The sequence below is a fragment of the Danio rerio genome, chromosome 1 (genome assembly GCF_049306965.1).
Source record: "Danio rerio strain Tuebingen ecotype United States chromosome 1, GRCz12tu, whole genome shotgun sequence".
Taxonomy (NCBI): domain Eukaryota; kingdom Metazoa; phylum Chordata; class Actinopteri; order Cypriniformes; family Danionidae; genus Danio; species Danio rerio.
The window spans coordinates 8,396,316-8,412,928 of record NC_133176.1 but is presented as its reverse complement, the minus strand read 5'-3'; the positions used below and the strand labels follow the sequence as shown (position 1 = coordinate 8,412,928).

General features: G+C 32.8%; 1 long non-coding RNA gene across 4 annotated transcripts in view; it reads right to left on the bottom strand.

Moving 5' to 3' along the window:
* LOC141384443 (uncharacterized) overlaps nt 1–16,613 on the bottom strand; it is a 196,225-nt gene that overhangs the window by 152,555 nt on the left and 27,057 nt on the right. For 2 of the 4 annotated variants that reach the window (XR_012405414.1, XR_012405413.1), the window contains exon 3: nt 10,540–10,647. The exons of the other annotated variants lie outside the window; for them this stretch is intronic. This is a non-coding gene — a long non-coding RNA (uncharacterized lncRNA). The remainder of the gene's footprint in view (nt 1–10,539; nt 10,648–16,613) is intronic. 4 annotated transcript variants of the gene reach the window in all.

Here is a 16,613-nt window from a genome sequence, read left to right as displayed (position 1 = left end):
ATTCAGCATATCAGACAGCAGAGTATTGTTGGTGTAGTTGTAACTTAAAACTGACTCAGTTTTAGTTTAAATTTCTTTTTTTTTTTTTTTTTTTAATTTGTGATTTAGTAACGAACTACTTGTTTAAAGTACATTACACAACATGGATGTACTGTAAACACTATGAGCTCTGTGATCTGCAATGGCCCCATTACAGTAAACTGGCATGAGGGAGTGTATAAAGCAGTGTGTTCAGTCAGACAGGTTCAGTTCAGTGGATCATCCCGAGGGACGTGATTCTACTGCATATTCATACTAATGCACTACTAGATCAGACAGAATGACAGAGAGAGGAGGAAAGCAGAGATGTTTGACTGGTAAAGTTACTGATCTCAGTCCCAGAGATGTTGCAGTGATGGTCATGTGGAGGTCATTGAAAGAGTCGATGAGGGCATTTCAATTAGCCAATAGTGCCTGGCATGAGAGTTAAGCTTAAAAAAAGTTAATTTAGAATATAAAATACTTAAAAATATACGTAAAAAACAATATGTCAGAATAACAGATGCTTTCAGTTGTTGTGATTAAAAAATCATGGTGATTCAAACTAATTTCTAAAGATAAAACGTTGGAATCGGTTAAAAATAAATGTCTAAAAATAGCACCTTTTTTCATTCATTCATTCATTTTCTTTTCAGCTCAGTCCCTTTATTAATCAGGGGTCGCCACAGTGGAATGAACCACAAACAAATCCAGCAAATGTTTTTTACGCAGCGGATGCCCTTTCAGCCACTGGGAAACATCCATACACTCCCGCATTCACACACATACACTAAAGCCAATTTAGTTTATTCAATTCACCTACACAGTATGGCTGCGTCCGAAACCGCCTACTACTCAGTAGGTACTGCATTTGAATTTAAACGTACTACTCGGCCGTTAGAAAAGTACATTCTATACAGTATGAATGTGAAAAGTATGAATGGAATTCGGACGTACTACATCAGCCATTTTTACATAGTCACGTGACGTACCTGCGTAATTGCGTCGCTTTACTCCCATTCATGAATTCGCTCGCGGGGCATCATGGGATAGCGCAGCATGCATGGTATGCGCACTCCAGAATCTCGCCGGAAGTAGTAAGTCATCCGGGTACTTCTCGCATACTGATTTTCGAATTCTATGAGTTCGGACATACTACTCGGCTCACATACTGATTTTAGCGTACTATATAGTATGGAAGTATGCGGTTTCGGACGCAGCCTGTCTTTGGACTGTGGGGGAAACCGAAGCACCTGGAGGAAACCCATGTGAACACGGGGAGAACATGCAAACTCCAGACAGAAATGCCAACTGACCCAGGTGGGGCTCGAACCAGCGACCATTATTTGTACTTTACATGTATGGCTGGTATTATGGTGTGCGTCAAATCGATGAATGATTTTGTTTAACTCTTTCCCTACAGTTGAGAAAAAACGCCTCCCTCCTGCCGTTGACAAAATTCACAACAATCCGCATTTTCGGTGTAGTTGTCTGCATATTTCTGAGAATTAACCAAAAAATGTACAAAAAAATATCTAAAAAAAAAATTTTAAAACTAGGGAATCTAACATAAAAAAATATCCAGTAGTATGTTTTAATTTATTAGATGTAGTGTCTTTTAATATGTACTACATTATTATTTTTTTCTACTATACATATATATATATATATATATATATATATATATATATATATATATATATATATATATATATATATGTATATATGTATATATATATATATATATATATATATATATATATATATATATATATATATATATATATATATATATTAATATGAACTACATTATTATTTTTTCTACTATATATATATATATATATATATATATATATATATATATATATATATATATATATATTTCTCTTAATATATTAATATGAACTACATTATTATTTTTTCTACTATATATATATATATATATATATATATATATATATATATATATATATATATATATATATATATATATATATATATTCTCTTAATATATTAATATGAACTACATTATTATTTTTTCTACTATATATATATATATATATATATATATATATATATATATATATATATATATATATATATATATATATATATATATTCTCTTAATATATTAATATGAACTACATTATTATTTTTTCTACTATATATATATATATATATATATATATATATATATATATATATATATATATATATATATATATATATATATATATATATATATATGTATATATATTCTCAATTAACTCTATTCATAGATCAGTGCTCCGCAGAAGCTCTTTGTCTTTTATAGGTAACTTAAGTTGCAACAAGTGAACAAAGACACAGCAAATATTTCATAATTACAAAGACAAATGGTGAATTTCCTTTCACAAAGCGTTATTTGATCAGATTGTGTCTGTGGGGCTTTGGAACTGAAATGCGTTGAGTTCTCAGGGAAGCTCCATTTATTTGGTTTAGCGGTTGATCTATAACCGAGTGGCTTTATTTGTTGTATAGTTATAATGTATGTGCTGATGGTACTGAAGGGAAAGCAGCGGTAATAGGATCTTATTGAAGCCCTGAGGTGATCTGTGTCTCCATATATTCTTCAGAGTGCAGTATATCAGTACTATCACCCTCACGGTGGACAATGCTATATTATACACACTCGCAATAAAATACTTTTAATGTAATATAAAAATGGTTCCCCAGAAGCACCTATCAGACATCGAGCTACAAACACTAACAAATTTAAATGATCTGATGGATAAGATGGTATTTTGACTTAAATGGGGTCTTTTACACTGCACTCTTCAATTGACTCAATTCCGATTGTTTTCTCCCATGTGGCACAGATCGGATATGGCCCATGTACATGTAAGCAGGAACAAATCACATGGATTCCGATTTACTCAAATCAGATTCAGGCCTTGTTCATATGTGGAAATTTACCCGATATGAATTGGATCTGTGTTCTTGTGTCTGCAGTGTAAGCAGGTTGGGTTTTCACCTGTCAATGCAAGTAGCGTGTCATTAAAAACCACAGCGAATGACGTCAAGTATGACGCTTTCATTTAAAACCTTAAACTTTAAAGTCCCAAATCTTAAATCTCATACACGAGGACTTCATAATTCTGACTTCAACTGTATACTTTATACAAGCTTTCATTGCACCAGTTGACAATGGGAACAGCCAGAACAAACTAGAACAAAAACTGATTTAGACTTCTTGATTATCCAACATTTCTTTAAAAAATACGATTTCTCATCTACAGTAAGGATCTTGTGGGAGCTGAAACCTCGCAGAGGGCTGTATTTATTGCAGGACGGTGATATTGCTGAAAACTTATTATTACTTTCTTAATACTTGCTTTTCTTACGGCAGCTTTGGGATGACATAAAAAGGAAACAGCAGCAAACTAAAGCTATTATCAAGACAAAATGTTTCATTTTTCCAAACTTCAACAATGACAAACCTTAGAAAAGCAGACTTCTTTCTTTTTTTTTTTTTTTTTTTTTTTGCAGTAGACCTCAATATTACACACTTTGAAAAGTCATCTGTTATACTGTGAGTAAACAACAGGACAAACAGCCCATGACTCCATTACTCACACTGGGGTTTTGTAAAAGTGAATACATCCTGGCATTTAAAACGAAATATATTATGTGTATATACTGTAGTCTACACTGTAAAAATATCCATCAATTTGCAGTCTTCTGTATTTTGTGATTCATGTTTTTATTTTTATTTTTATTTTGCATTATGGGATTTTGATCTTTCTTTCGACGAATGTTAACCTACTAAATTTCAAAAAGTGACTTTTATTAACATATTTAATAGTTTAAAGTGCGTCTGGGTTGGTGATGTATATCACAATACAAAAACAGTGTAAACTGCCAGTTTATTTTCTGTTATTTTACAGACTTATTTCTCTATATATTATCTATATTTCTTCTACATTATTATTTCAAACTACTGAAATGTCAATAAAAGTTGCTTTGTTAAAATGTAGCACATAATTTTCAACAACAAAAGCCAACAGAGCAGAGATCAACATCCCATAATGCAATTCACTGTAAATAAATGGAAACTATTAATTAACAGATTAAAATTGTAAATATGATGTTACATATTGTAAAACATCAATATTTGTGCATTGTCCATTAATATAAAAAGCTTATCAGACTTAAGGTATTATGAATTAATACAAATAATGTATAGTTTTATACATTATATTTATTGACAGAGAGACAGAGTTAAGATGCTATTCTTTTTTTACTCCCACATGGATGCTATGAGGATAAACAAGGGATCAAGACCTTGCTTATGGTGAGAATGAATGAATGAATGACAGCTTCTAAAATTGTCTGAGAGGCATCCTCTTTTTGCTCAGTAGGCCTACCTTGTGTTTTATTTGCTAACGTAAGATATTTAAAAAAAATCAAAAATAAAAGTAAAAAACTATCATAACAGTTTTAATTGTTGCAAACAATTTTTGTGTTGATTTTAAACAACCAAATTTAGTAATGTTAAACTTCATTTATTTGTTTACATTCAGTTTGTTTACAACCACTTAATATATATATATATATATATATATATATATATATATATATATATATATATATATATATATATATATATATATATATATATATATATATATATAGTAATTCCATGGAATCAACTTTGAATTTTTTTTTTTAGTGAATAAGATTCATCCGTTTTATAAACAAAAAAGATATATACACTAAAAAAAAATTCAAAGACGATTCCTTAGATTAACTCAATTTTTTTTTGTTAAGTGGTTGTAAACAATGTATTTGGGCTGAATTTTAACAAACAAATTAAGTTGAACATTATTAAACTTAATTTGTTTGTTTAAATTCAACATAAATAAATTGTTTGCAACAGTTCTGCATGCAACACTATATATATATATACAGTATATATATATATATATATATATATATATATATATATATATATATATATATATATATATATATATATATATATATATATATATATATATATATATCCAGTTCAAAGGACTACAAAATCTCATTTGGTATAAAGAAGAAGCACAGGTTGAATGAGGACAGAGAGGGTCAGTGTGTGTTTTTTCCCTCAAGCTGAAGTGCTGAGTGAGCTAATATGAGCTGTCCCACATTCAGAATCAGCTCTGGGATTCACAGGTGACACATGGGGACTGGATGTGTGATGTTAACCTGTCTCACAGAAAAGATTTCATCCAGCAGACAGACAGACATTGATTTTCACAGGCGGACTGTGAAGTGTGGAGAGATGGAAGGTGACAGCTGATCAAGAAGAGAGATACGAAAGAGCATTAGTAGTAGTGGAGTAACTTATTTAAAGGCAGGAGGTATGGAGAGGTGAATGAATGCATCCCATAATGGAACGTACATTTGCAAAATGGAAGCAAAAAATGTAAAAAAAAATTTGGTTGTTTGCATTTCTTTACATTAAGTAAACTTCTGTCCGTCTTATCAAATATTAAGTCTAGATATGAGCATAGAAATTGCATTAAAAGGTGTAACTGTAATGAATTCATTTATGATGCAATAAAACAGGACTTATTCAACACACAATTGAAATCATAATATCAATTAGTTCCAGAAATTCTGAATTTTTTTTTTTTAATCTTGTCTTAAAAATGTTTAAATATTTGTAGCTAAAAAAATTATGTATATAAATATGTACTTTTTTCCCCTTTTTTAAGTCATTTTTTAAGACATTAATTTATTTATTTTTTGATACCAACGATATTACATATATATATATATATATATATATATATATATATATATATATATATATATATATATATATATATATATATATATATATATATATATATATTTAACATTAAAACAAAAAAATTATCTATTTAGTAAGTTAATTTATAAAGGTTTATTTTTTAATCCCAATGAAAGTTTGTTTTCCTTATACTGTAGATTATTTTAAATACATTTAAGACTGTTAATATATATATATATATATATATATATATATATATATATATATATATATATATATATATATTATCATTATTATTATTATTATTATTTATATTATTATTACATGTTCAAGTCTGAAATCCAAAAAAAAAAAAACTTTAATAAAGTTCAATAAAGATTTACACCTACAGATATCTAAATCTTTTTAAAACCAGATCTGTTTATTGGAGAAGTAATAGAAAATTATTTAATATACTAAAATTGAAAAAAAAAAAAACTCTTACGTTAATTTGTTTATTTTTTAAAGTTTTTTTTTTTTTATCCCACCTTCTAGATTCTTCTAAGCGTAAACGTAATTAAATAAATGTTTTTTTTTTTAAAGTAAATAAATGAATTAACTGTACACAATGTACATGTTTCTACTCAAATGAATGTATCCTTGTTTAGTTTTTAAATACATTCCTAAATTGAAATCAGGAAGAAAACAATAAGCATTATTGATTGACTGACTGTTTGATTTACAAGTTGATCATAGTAAAGTTGTATACATTGGTAATTTTAGTACGTTAGCTTCTTTTCAATGCCAAACAAATACAAATCAGTTGAAACAAGGTTGAGGTGTGATATCAAAAAAAAAAAAAAAAAAAAAAAGAAAAGAAAAGGATAATCTGCGGTCTCTTCCTTATTGGCAATGCAAAACCATGCAATTTGAGTTACATTACATACTTGCCTAAAAGCTTTGTGCAAACTGGTATCTTCCCACCAGGGGTTCATGAACATTCCTGTTTGCCATTGACTAAGATGTAGATACTGTGAGCTTATCCCGACTTCATGTGTAAATAACTCCCTGTTTGTTCACAGGCGCTCCCGCTAGTTAATATTCCATGTGCTGCGCATTGAAATTCGCCATTCTCCCCATCGTCATCTTTTTTTCAGCGAGCTGCAGAAGCGCGTGGGTCTCATTAAGCACTGAAAGAGAGCTTCATTGCTGCTGACTGCAGTCATCTCTGCACATTCACAATTTCACAAACAGACCCAACTCTGAATTTAAAGGCCATGGCAAACTGCTCCAAGGCCTTGAGTGAGATTCCAGACGATTTCGGTGAATATAATGCGTGAATAGCCTGCTGAAATATAATTAATATGAGAAACTGATCCATCATTGATACAGAGCTATATATGACAGAGGTGTTTCACAGAGACAGAATGTCAGAAATGTGCACAATTGAATGAAAACAAGGCGTAAAACATCTCAGATGAGGTTAGAATGCCGTTTCATTTCAATATATATTTTTATACCCAGGTAAATACTATGTTTATGAATCATAATATAGTGTAGTGTATTAGACTCCTCTCTCTCTCTCTCTCTCTCTCTCTCTCTCTCTCTCTCTCTCTCTCTCTCTCTCTCTCTATATATATATATATATATATATATATATATATATATATATATATATATATATATATATAATAGTATTTATTTACTTTATATAATTTTTTGAATGTATTAAATGTATTTAAATTAAAGTTTAATTTTGATTCTATATATTATTTATTTATTTATTAAGAATAATCACTTAATTTTATATACTTTTTTTAATGAATGCTACAGCAAATTGTAGAATTTACTATATTTTAAACTGATAAACTGTGATAAATACTGTACACTTTAGTTTTTACTATAGTACTTGGTAATATGATTATATTAGCATAGTTATAAAAAATAGGTTAATACATGGCTGGGCGATAAAATCGATATCGATATTTATTGACCGAACACCATTGTCAATATTGATAAAAAAAAAAAGATTTGGTATGTAGTTTCAGCATGATGTCCTATAGTTTTATTAAATGTGGCTGCTGAGTGCGTGCCATGGAAGCAACACCAACAAGCTTAGGGTGTAAGTTAGTCAATTCCAATTGACGCATGCAACTTGCACGACGAGCAAACAAGAGTGACGCGCACATGTTATGCAAGTGGTGCAAATAGTGCTCATTTACCAGGCACTCCTAGTTGAAAACATCTCATCTTTTTCGAATGCCGCAAGGGCCCTCCAATTTATGCAAGTAGAACTAACCAATCTCCTTCACACTTTGTATGGAATAGACACATTTCAGTGATAACGGCAGACTTTTTACCTCAGACAAACACGGAGCAACCAAACACTGCAGTGCTTTTTACTTTTCTCCATAAACTTGTCATCCTCTGAGAAACGTTTTGGTTTCTTTTCTTGTGCATCACACCCACTGTTTATCACAGCCACTGATTATCATAATTTGTTTGAGTTTTACTGTATCATCATTATTATTATTATTATTATTATTATTATTATTATTATTATTATTATTATTATTATTATTCACACCTTACAAATGTTGATTTAACTTAGTTGTACACACTTTATACCATTTTATTAATCAAGTTTAAGAGTCTCTTTAACACTATTTTATTATAAAGAGGTCAGGGGCCTCATGTATGAAGACTTGCGTTGAAATCGTACTAAAACATTGTGTACGCAGTAAACAATTCAGATGTATGAAACACTGCGTACACGGAATCCCACGCATATTCTCTTTGTACATCGACTTAACGTGAAACTGAGCGCACGTGCATGAGCGTAAAACCCCTCCCTGCCTCCTCCCCCGTATGAATATGTTAATGACTCTACTTTGGCAAAACCAAATGAAAAAAGTAATGGCAAAAGCAATCAAAAAGAGAAACTTTGAACAGAATGTGAATTGGAGGTGCTCCTTTCTGAGATAGACTGGAGAAAAACGGTGTTATTTGCAAGTTTTTCCTCCCAAATTAATAACAAAAGAAAAATATAGAGTGGATGAGATTAGCTGACGCGGTTAACGCAGTGGGATCTGAACAGCGCGCTATGAGTGAATTAAAAAAGAAACGGTTTGATGTAAAGGTGTAAAATTTTGTAGTGTCTATAGCAGCATTAGTGGCGTAGCTTGTAAAGCGCATGGCAACATGTTTTTACACGTTCGAGCATGAACTCAGTTCGAATCCAGCATCTGATGAACTCATTCTTCTTTTTTTCCTCCACTACATATCAGATTTTGCCTACTTTTCATCATTAGGAAGACAAGTGGGAATCATTAATAAGAGTGTGTATTTTGTTAAGCGCATTTGAGCATCATATTTTATGTGCACATTTATTGAATGGAAATGTTTCTGATTCACGGATGCAAATTCGTATGCTTTACAGCAATGTGCGTGCAGTCAATTGCTCCGATTACATTGGGAAAAACAGTGATTGCTACAAATAGCGCTTTAATGTTTGGCTGGTCAACTGCATGGAATGGAAACCGTATATACTGTACCTGCTAGACATGCGGATGATCCCGTCCCCTACAGCTGCCATTGCACGGCTCAAAGATACTTTTTACTGTGCAATTTAACATAATTGCCTCTAGGAGTCGCCAATGGAATTAAAACAAACACACAAGAATTGCATGTACGCCAGACATGAAGTTGGCGTGGACCAACGCACACTCACGTTCATTTCATTGTTAGTAAATCCAAAAGTGAGCATGAAATCTGGCGTACGCAAAGTTTTTGTGCATACGCAGCGTTGATACATGAGGCCCCAGATGTTTTATGTAAATATTTTTGTTTTGAACTATTAAAACTATTTGACTTAATGTTGGTAAATTAAAAATAAGTTTAACAAACTAGTGCACCTACTAACTACTGTGGATGAAAATGACTTGTGCATATCTAGTTAAGATTGATGCAATAGTTAAGAACTAGTTTGGGCTGCTTTTAATAACCTTTTTAAACAAAAGATTTTAAAATATGTGAACTGTTAGCCAATCGTAACAACAACATAACAGTGGGCGTTGACTTCAGCTAACAATCTGCCACGCATTTACTTAGGTGTGTTCCAACTAGTGTGTTGAAACTATACAGAAACTCTCTTATTTCCACATTTATGGTTGCCAACAATGTGACATTTTTGATGAAAAAAAAAAAAAATCATAAAAGGAGAACAGCTCAAAAATAAACACAATCTCTTTAAGGAGACCTAAAATAAAGTGTTCCCAATTATTATACCTACTAACTAGTTGAAAACATAACTTTATGCATATTGATGTAATAGTAAAGAGTTAGCCTGGGCTGCTTTAGAGTCAATAACTTTTTAAATAGTATTTTAAAAAGCAGACTTTCAAATTTATGAACTGTTATCCAATCATAACAGTGGGGGTTAACTTCAGCTAACAGTCCACCGTGCCTATTCTTAGTTCTGTTCCAATAGGTGTGTCGAAACTATACAAAAATATCTCTTTTCCAAATTTATGATTTTGATAAAAAGAAATATTGTTAATATCATAAAAGGACATTAGAGAACAGCTCAAAAATAAACAAGGTCCCTTTAAAGTGACCTAAAATAAAGTGTGCCCAATTGGTGTTCCTACTAACTAGTTAAAATGTAGATTTGTGCACATCTACTTAGGGTTGATATAACTAGTTAGTTTGGGCTCCTTTACAGTCAATAACTTTTTTAAAAGTCTCAAAAATGGTACCTTCATGTGTGGGCGAACCTTTCCCTTTCTGTCCGATTCATCATCCATTTCCCTGGGGATTTACTGGTCCATTCACATTTGTTCATTTAATGGAGCGATTCCTCTTTCCTGCAGCATATGTTCAGGAAAGTGAGGGTCAATTTATGAGGCTGACACTGACAGATTCTTCAATACTAAAGGCCAGAATTTACAGCACGTCTAAAATCAAGCCTCTACCTGACCATTCAGTCGTCTTTATTGGCCGCCGTTTTTAAAGTGCCAGCATTGCTCACTGTGACCTCCAGCAGCCCAGCGCTGGAACTTTAAGTTGTGCCTTCACAAGAATTATTACATTTTGTAACAATAAAAAAAGACTAAGGTCACATTGTCTGCAGAAATTGTATTCCAGCTCAGATATGTTATCGCAAATCGAGGATAAAACAAAAAAATATATATACTGTGGTAACAATACACTAAGCATTTTACTATAACCCGTTTATGGGTTTAATTAATTCATTAATACACATTAATGTGAACACAACTTTTGTAACACTAAGAGTCAGGTTTTATTAATAGCTTAGTCAGGCTGGCAATGGTCAAACTGGAACAAAGAGATACATGAGGGTAATCCAATAAATAGTCGTGGTCCCAGGCGAAAGGTCGGTGTAGGAGGCAAACAGCATAAACGATAACAGGGATCAAAAACTACAGAAGAATAATGCAAGAAAGCCGCATACATGTTACAGGAAACAAGACTCAGCAAAGAGTGTGGGAACGTGAGCTGTATAAATAATCCTTGTAATCAGTCCTTGATCAGCCACCAGCTGTGTGTGTGCAACCGTTGGAGATCCAGGAACAGGAATGTTTGAGGTGCATGAAGGGATATGTAGTTTATACAGTGATAGAATTGTAGTCCGGGTGATGGTGCATGTTTACCAGCAATCTGCAAGCCTGGATCGCTGGTGATCGTGACACCCTTTTAAACACGGTCAGGTAGTGAAAATGGTAGGCTACAATTATTTAATTCATTATGAATTAATTATTATTTAACAACAACCACCACCACCACCCCAGCCTATGACGATGATGCCATTGTCCATTAAATGTTTCACATTAGATATTGTACGATGCCAAATTGGTCAACATCGCCCCAACCCTACATGAGTGTATGTGTGTTTCCCACGACTAGGTCGCAGCAGAAGGACATCCGCTGTGTAAAACATATACTGGATAAGTTGGCGGTTCATTCCGCTGTGGTGACCCCTGATTACAGTTTTTCTCAGTCGCTTTGGTGCATTTCTCACAACACTATTTACATTTGCACAACAGGTCATGCATTTGTCAAAACAATTAGTCATTTGTGCACATCCTAGTAGCAGTTTCTCATTCCTTTCAACAAATTGCAAATGCTTTTGGACATGCCTCAATTGCTTTCATTTAACTCTCTGCTGTTTATAACATTATCATTTGCTTATGTCATGTCAGTCAAAATTAACTAAACTTGTAAATGCTGAATAGTCATTCCATATAAAACTAATAGTCTTCATTTCATTACTTGAGTCATTACATACAAAACTGTTGAACTTGATGTCAAAATCGGTCAACCAAACTTTATAAAAAAAAAAATTGTAAACTTTATTTTCCTGAAAATCTCTTTAAAATAGAACAATTTCATGAATGATTTACAGACATGTGAATGTTGCAGGTTCAGGTCCAATATGTACTGCAATATTGTTTACAGTTGTGCACAGTTCAACTCAAAGGGAGTTTATGTTTGTTGTAAATAAGGGTGTGTTTATCCTTTTGCACAATGCTGTGAATAAATTAGGATTGTAAAGAGCAAATGCAGAGTAAAAATGTGAAATATACATATTCAGTGTCTTGTACTCAGATACCTCACTAAATGCAGTGATGTCCAACTTTACTGTAGTTTTTAAATGGCTGTGCAAATAGTATATAGTGCTGTCTTGAGCATTTTCAGGAAGTGTCACCAACATCTGACTTTATTGCATTGAAAAAATGTCCAGAATAAACTCATAATGAAAACATGACAAAGCCATTTGACTATCTTATTCATAAACAATGGTGTCAGGAATTTTCATTTTGATGACACTGACACTTTGATTGACATCAATACTTGCTTTTGAGGATTGAACTATCCATTTTGAGCATGTGACGCGCTTTTGCAGGTAACCAGCTAGGTTTTGCAGTTTGCACTAATTGTTTTGAGAAATGCATTAACTGTTGTGCAGAAATACACTGGCGTGTGAGAAATGCACCAAAGCAACTGAGAAAAACTGTAATAAAGGAACTAAGCAAAAAAAAGAGGATGGATGGATGGATGGATGGATGGATAGATAGATGGATAGATGGATAGATGGATAGATAGATAGATAGATAGATAGATAGATAGATAGATAGATAGATAGATAGATAGATAGATAGATAGATAGATAGATAGATAGATAGATAGATAGATAGATAGATAGACCAAAAACAAAACAAAAAGAATTTACAAAATTTGCAGTTTGTTATATTTACCAGCAAATGAAGAATGAAAATAGTTTTCCATAAATCCCACACCATTTTTTGCTTTCAGTGTACAACTCTTCAAACTCACAATCACAGATACACATTGATGTTACTCAGCACTGAGGTAATGTGTACTTTGTTCAGCTAAAAAAGGTTGTGCGGCTTCCAGAAAGCTTTTAAAAATTGCTTGTCATTCTGTGGCAAAGAAAAAGCCAAAAGGAATTGTTCCAATGCCATCTGCTCTCGAGTTGAAGAATATCAGGGCCATTTCAGAGACTGAAAAAAAATAATTCTGCCAAGCGTAAAACTGACTCACTGGAAGTGCTCAAGCTGTTCACAAAAAAAATAAAAAATAAATAAAAAACATCCTGGCTTTTGCTCTACATTTGACCCTCTGTGAAACAGCTTTCCAAACCTGTCAGCAATACAGTACCTGTATTAAAAAAGATAACACTTTAAGCATTATTACCATTATCACACACCATTAACTACTTATCAACTGCCTATTATTAGACCATTAACTGCTATTTGTTAGCAGATGTCTGTAGCATGAGAACCAGCACTAGTATGGTGGAAATTGGTTTTAATGCGTCAAACAATTTATTTATTTATTTATTTGATTTTATTTTTTTTTTTGTCTAAGAGCACAAGCATCAGAACAAATATTTCAGAGAATCCCCAATCCACATAAACTATTCAGGCTAACAAAAAACACTCCCTCGTTTTTGATGGCTGGTTCAAAGCCCATTACATCTTGTTTGAAAAGTTACCAGTGGGAAAAGTTCTTTAGAGAGCCTAAGATGATTGTGTGGCAGCCATCATCTCCTGCTTTCCAGAATCCCTGATAGAATACTCAATAAACAGTTCTGCTTTTCAGGGACTAAAGCAGCAGAGGGCCAGGAGAATTTTATGTCTGTCCGTAAAATAAAATAAAAATGAAATGAAATATTTAGTGTTGCTCGCTGATCTGAAATCTGAAATATCATTGGGAATTGAATGTGATTTTTTTTTCTTTACATTTTCATCAATTATTTTACTGTTGATAATATTACTCTATTTAAAGGTAACATATAATGCAGTGAACTAATGTGATACAACTGTTGCTGGCGCATTTGTATAACATTCCAAAGAGCTCATCAGCAGCAAAAGAGCTTATCAGCAGCATCACTATGGAATATTCAAAGTATTGACAAACAGTAGATGTATCTTTTGTAAATTTAATGTGTATGACCACAATCGTGAGAATTGATATTAACCACCACGAAAAAAATCATCATAACACTTAGCAATGTAATCTAGGTAGCCAGAATTTGCCAGTTAAAGTAGCTAAAGTTTACATTGTAACAGCATCTTGCATTCAATCTCAACAACACAGGGCAAATTGTCAACGGTATTATCTCAACCTTTAATATAAACAGTCTAAATTAATTAGACTGGATTAAACCTATAACCTTAAAAGCAACACACTGACTTAAATTAGTGTTTTTTTTTTCAAACTGTTAAGTTGGCCTAACTTAATTTTTATAATAATGCATATAGTTAATTTACTCAACCTTAAGGCATAGCGAATTGTTTAAAAAGCAACAGGCTTACTCATTTTTTTTTTTTTTAAATGTCAACTAAACACATTTTACAGTGTACCTCTAAAGGGACCTTTCCTAAATATTAATGATGCCAAGTGTGATGTTACAGTTGTTTCTGATTCATGTTTTTTCAATGGCATTTTTCTCAAATAAGATTTACATTAGGGGAAAAAAACTGTCTTTTTTTGCAAACAGGAACCCGTGCCATATCAAGTGTGACGTAGGTGGGTAAATCCTCTATATATTATTTTATTATAAATCACATTGTTTCATTCATTCATTCATTCATTCATTCATTCATTCATTCATTCTCCATCGGCTTAGTCCCTTATTTATTAAGGGTCACCACAGCGGAATGAACCGCCAACTATTCCATCATGTTTTACACAGCAGATGCCCGTCCAGCCACAATGCAGTGAGAAACACCCACACACTCTCGCAATCACACGCATACACTACAGCCAAATTTAGTTCATCCTATTCACAACTAGCACTAGCCCAGCCAGGACTCAAACCAGTGACCTTCTTGCTGAGGTGACAGTGCTAACCACTGAGCTACCGTGCCACCCAACAAATCGTTTCAAACCACTAGAAATTTTGTAGTAGCCACTTTGATAAAATGAACAGAATTTCCATAATCAAAAATTTACATAATAGAGATCAACATCCCATAATATAATTACAAAAGAAATAGTTTTTCTCTGTCTATTCTATTGCACAAAAAATAGGGGGAAATAACAAAAATCTTCAATTTTCCAACATAATACCCTCAAATCCCAGTTAATTATTGCTTAATTCCTCTTCAATAACCGATTTATATGCCCAGATGCATTAATCAATCACTTAAGTGCTAATTATTACCAGTAATTTCTCTTCAGCTGTTAAATACACAGATACAAAGAAGAAAAAAAGTGTACCGCCTGCCTTTTATCACTTTGTAAGATAATTACAAGCTTGTAATGCTCAATTAAACGAGACAGAGGACTGATAGACATGCCAGCGAAAACTTTTTTTGCCACCACGCCCACCTCACAAGAGCAATTAGCACTATTGTTCAATGCGGCGGTGGGTGGATTTTGCGGTCGGATTGCTCTGAGCTTAAAACTGGATATTTTTTCGATTAAAGCATGCAGGCTTCAGCACAAAAACCTGGTGTGGATCAGACCCCGTGTTCCCTCATGCGACGTCTGCCTGCCAAGGGTTGCAATCTGGCAACCAAGAAACTGTCAGCGGGGTCAGGCAAGCATATCTGAGCGCACCTGTCAACGCAGATGTGGATTAACAAACAGCTGTATTTCGGATTTGCGCTATCATACGCCGGCAAGAATGACTGCAGTATTGAGGCCGATAAATAAAAGATCAAAGACAGACGACATTTCTTATTTAGCAAACCAGCGTAACATCTGATTTCCTGAAGCGTTTCGCTGAAGTTTAATTATATGAATCTCAGATTCCCTGCGCTGCAAGGATTTCCTGGGAATGGGAATATATATATAATATAGATATTATATGGGCCATGTCTTTTAGAATTGATCGTAAAACAGTGCTCAATCAAAACGCCCTTGAGAAGGTGAACAAGTCAGATATTTTTAATGCTTCCTCCATGTCTCAGTATCTGTCTGTCTATCGGAACACATGCATGAGAAACATGACATTTATCATGTTAGCTTCGCTGTGTACAGTCCTACTGTGTGTGTGCGTGTGTCTGTGATTTATAGATATGTCATCTAAATGTCTGCTATATTCCGGTAAATACTTCAAATATATGCAAGTGAATATTAATCTAAAATAACATTTCCAGTTAGAAATACACTCTTAAAAGTAAAGGTACACAGTGGTACAAATTATGTTCCTTAAAGAACAGTTCTGTAAAAGTTCTTTGTAAAAGTTGAACCTTATATGGTACAGAAAACTGCCAATTTTACATTGTCCTGTTTTTGTAGGAGTATGCTGTCGTTGTATTTGCACTGTGTGTATTTT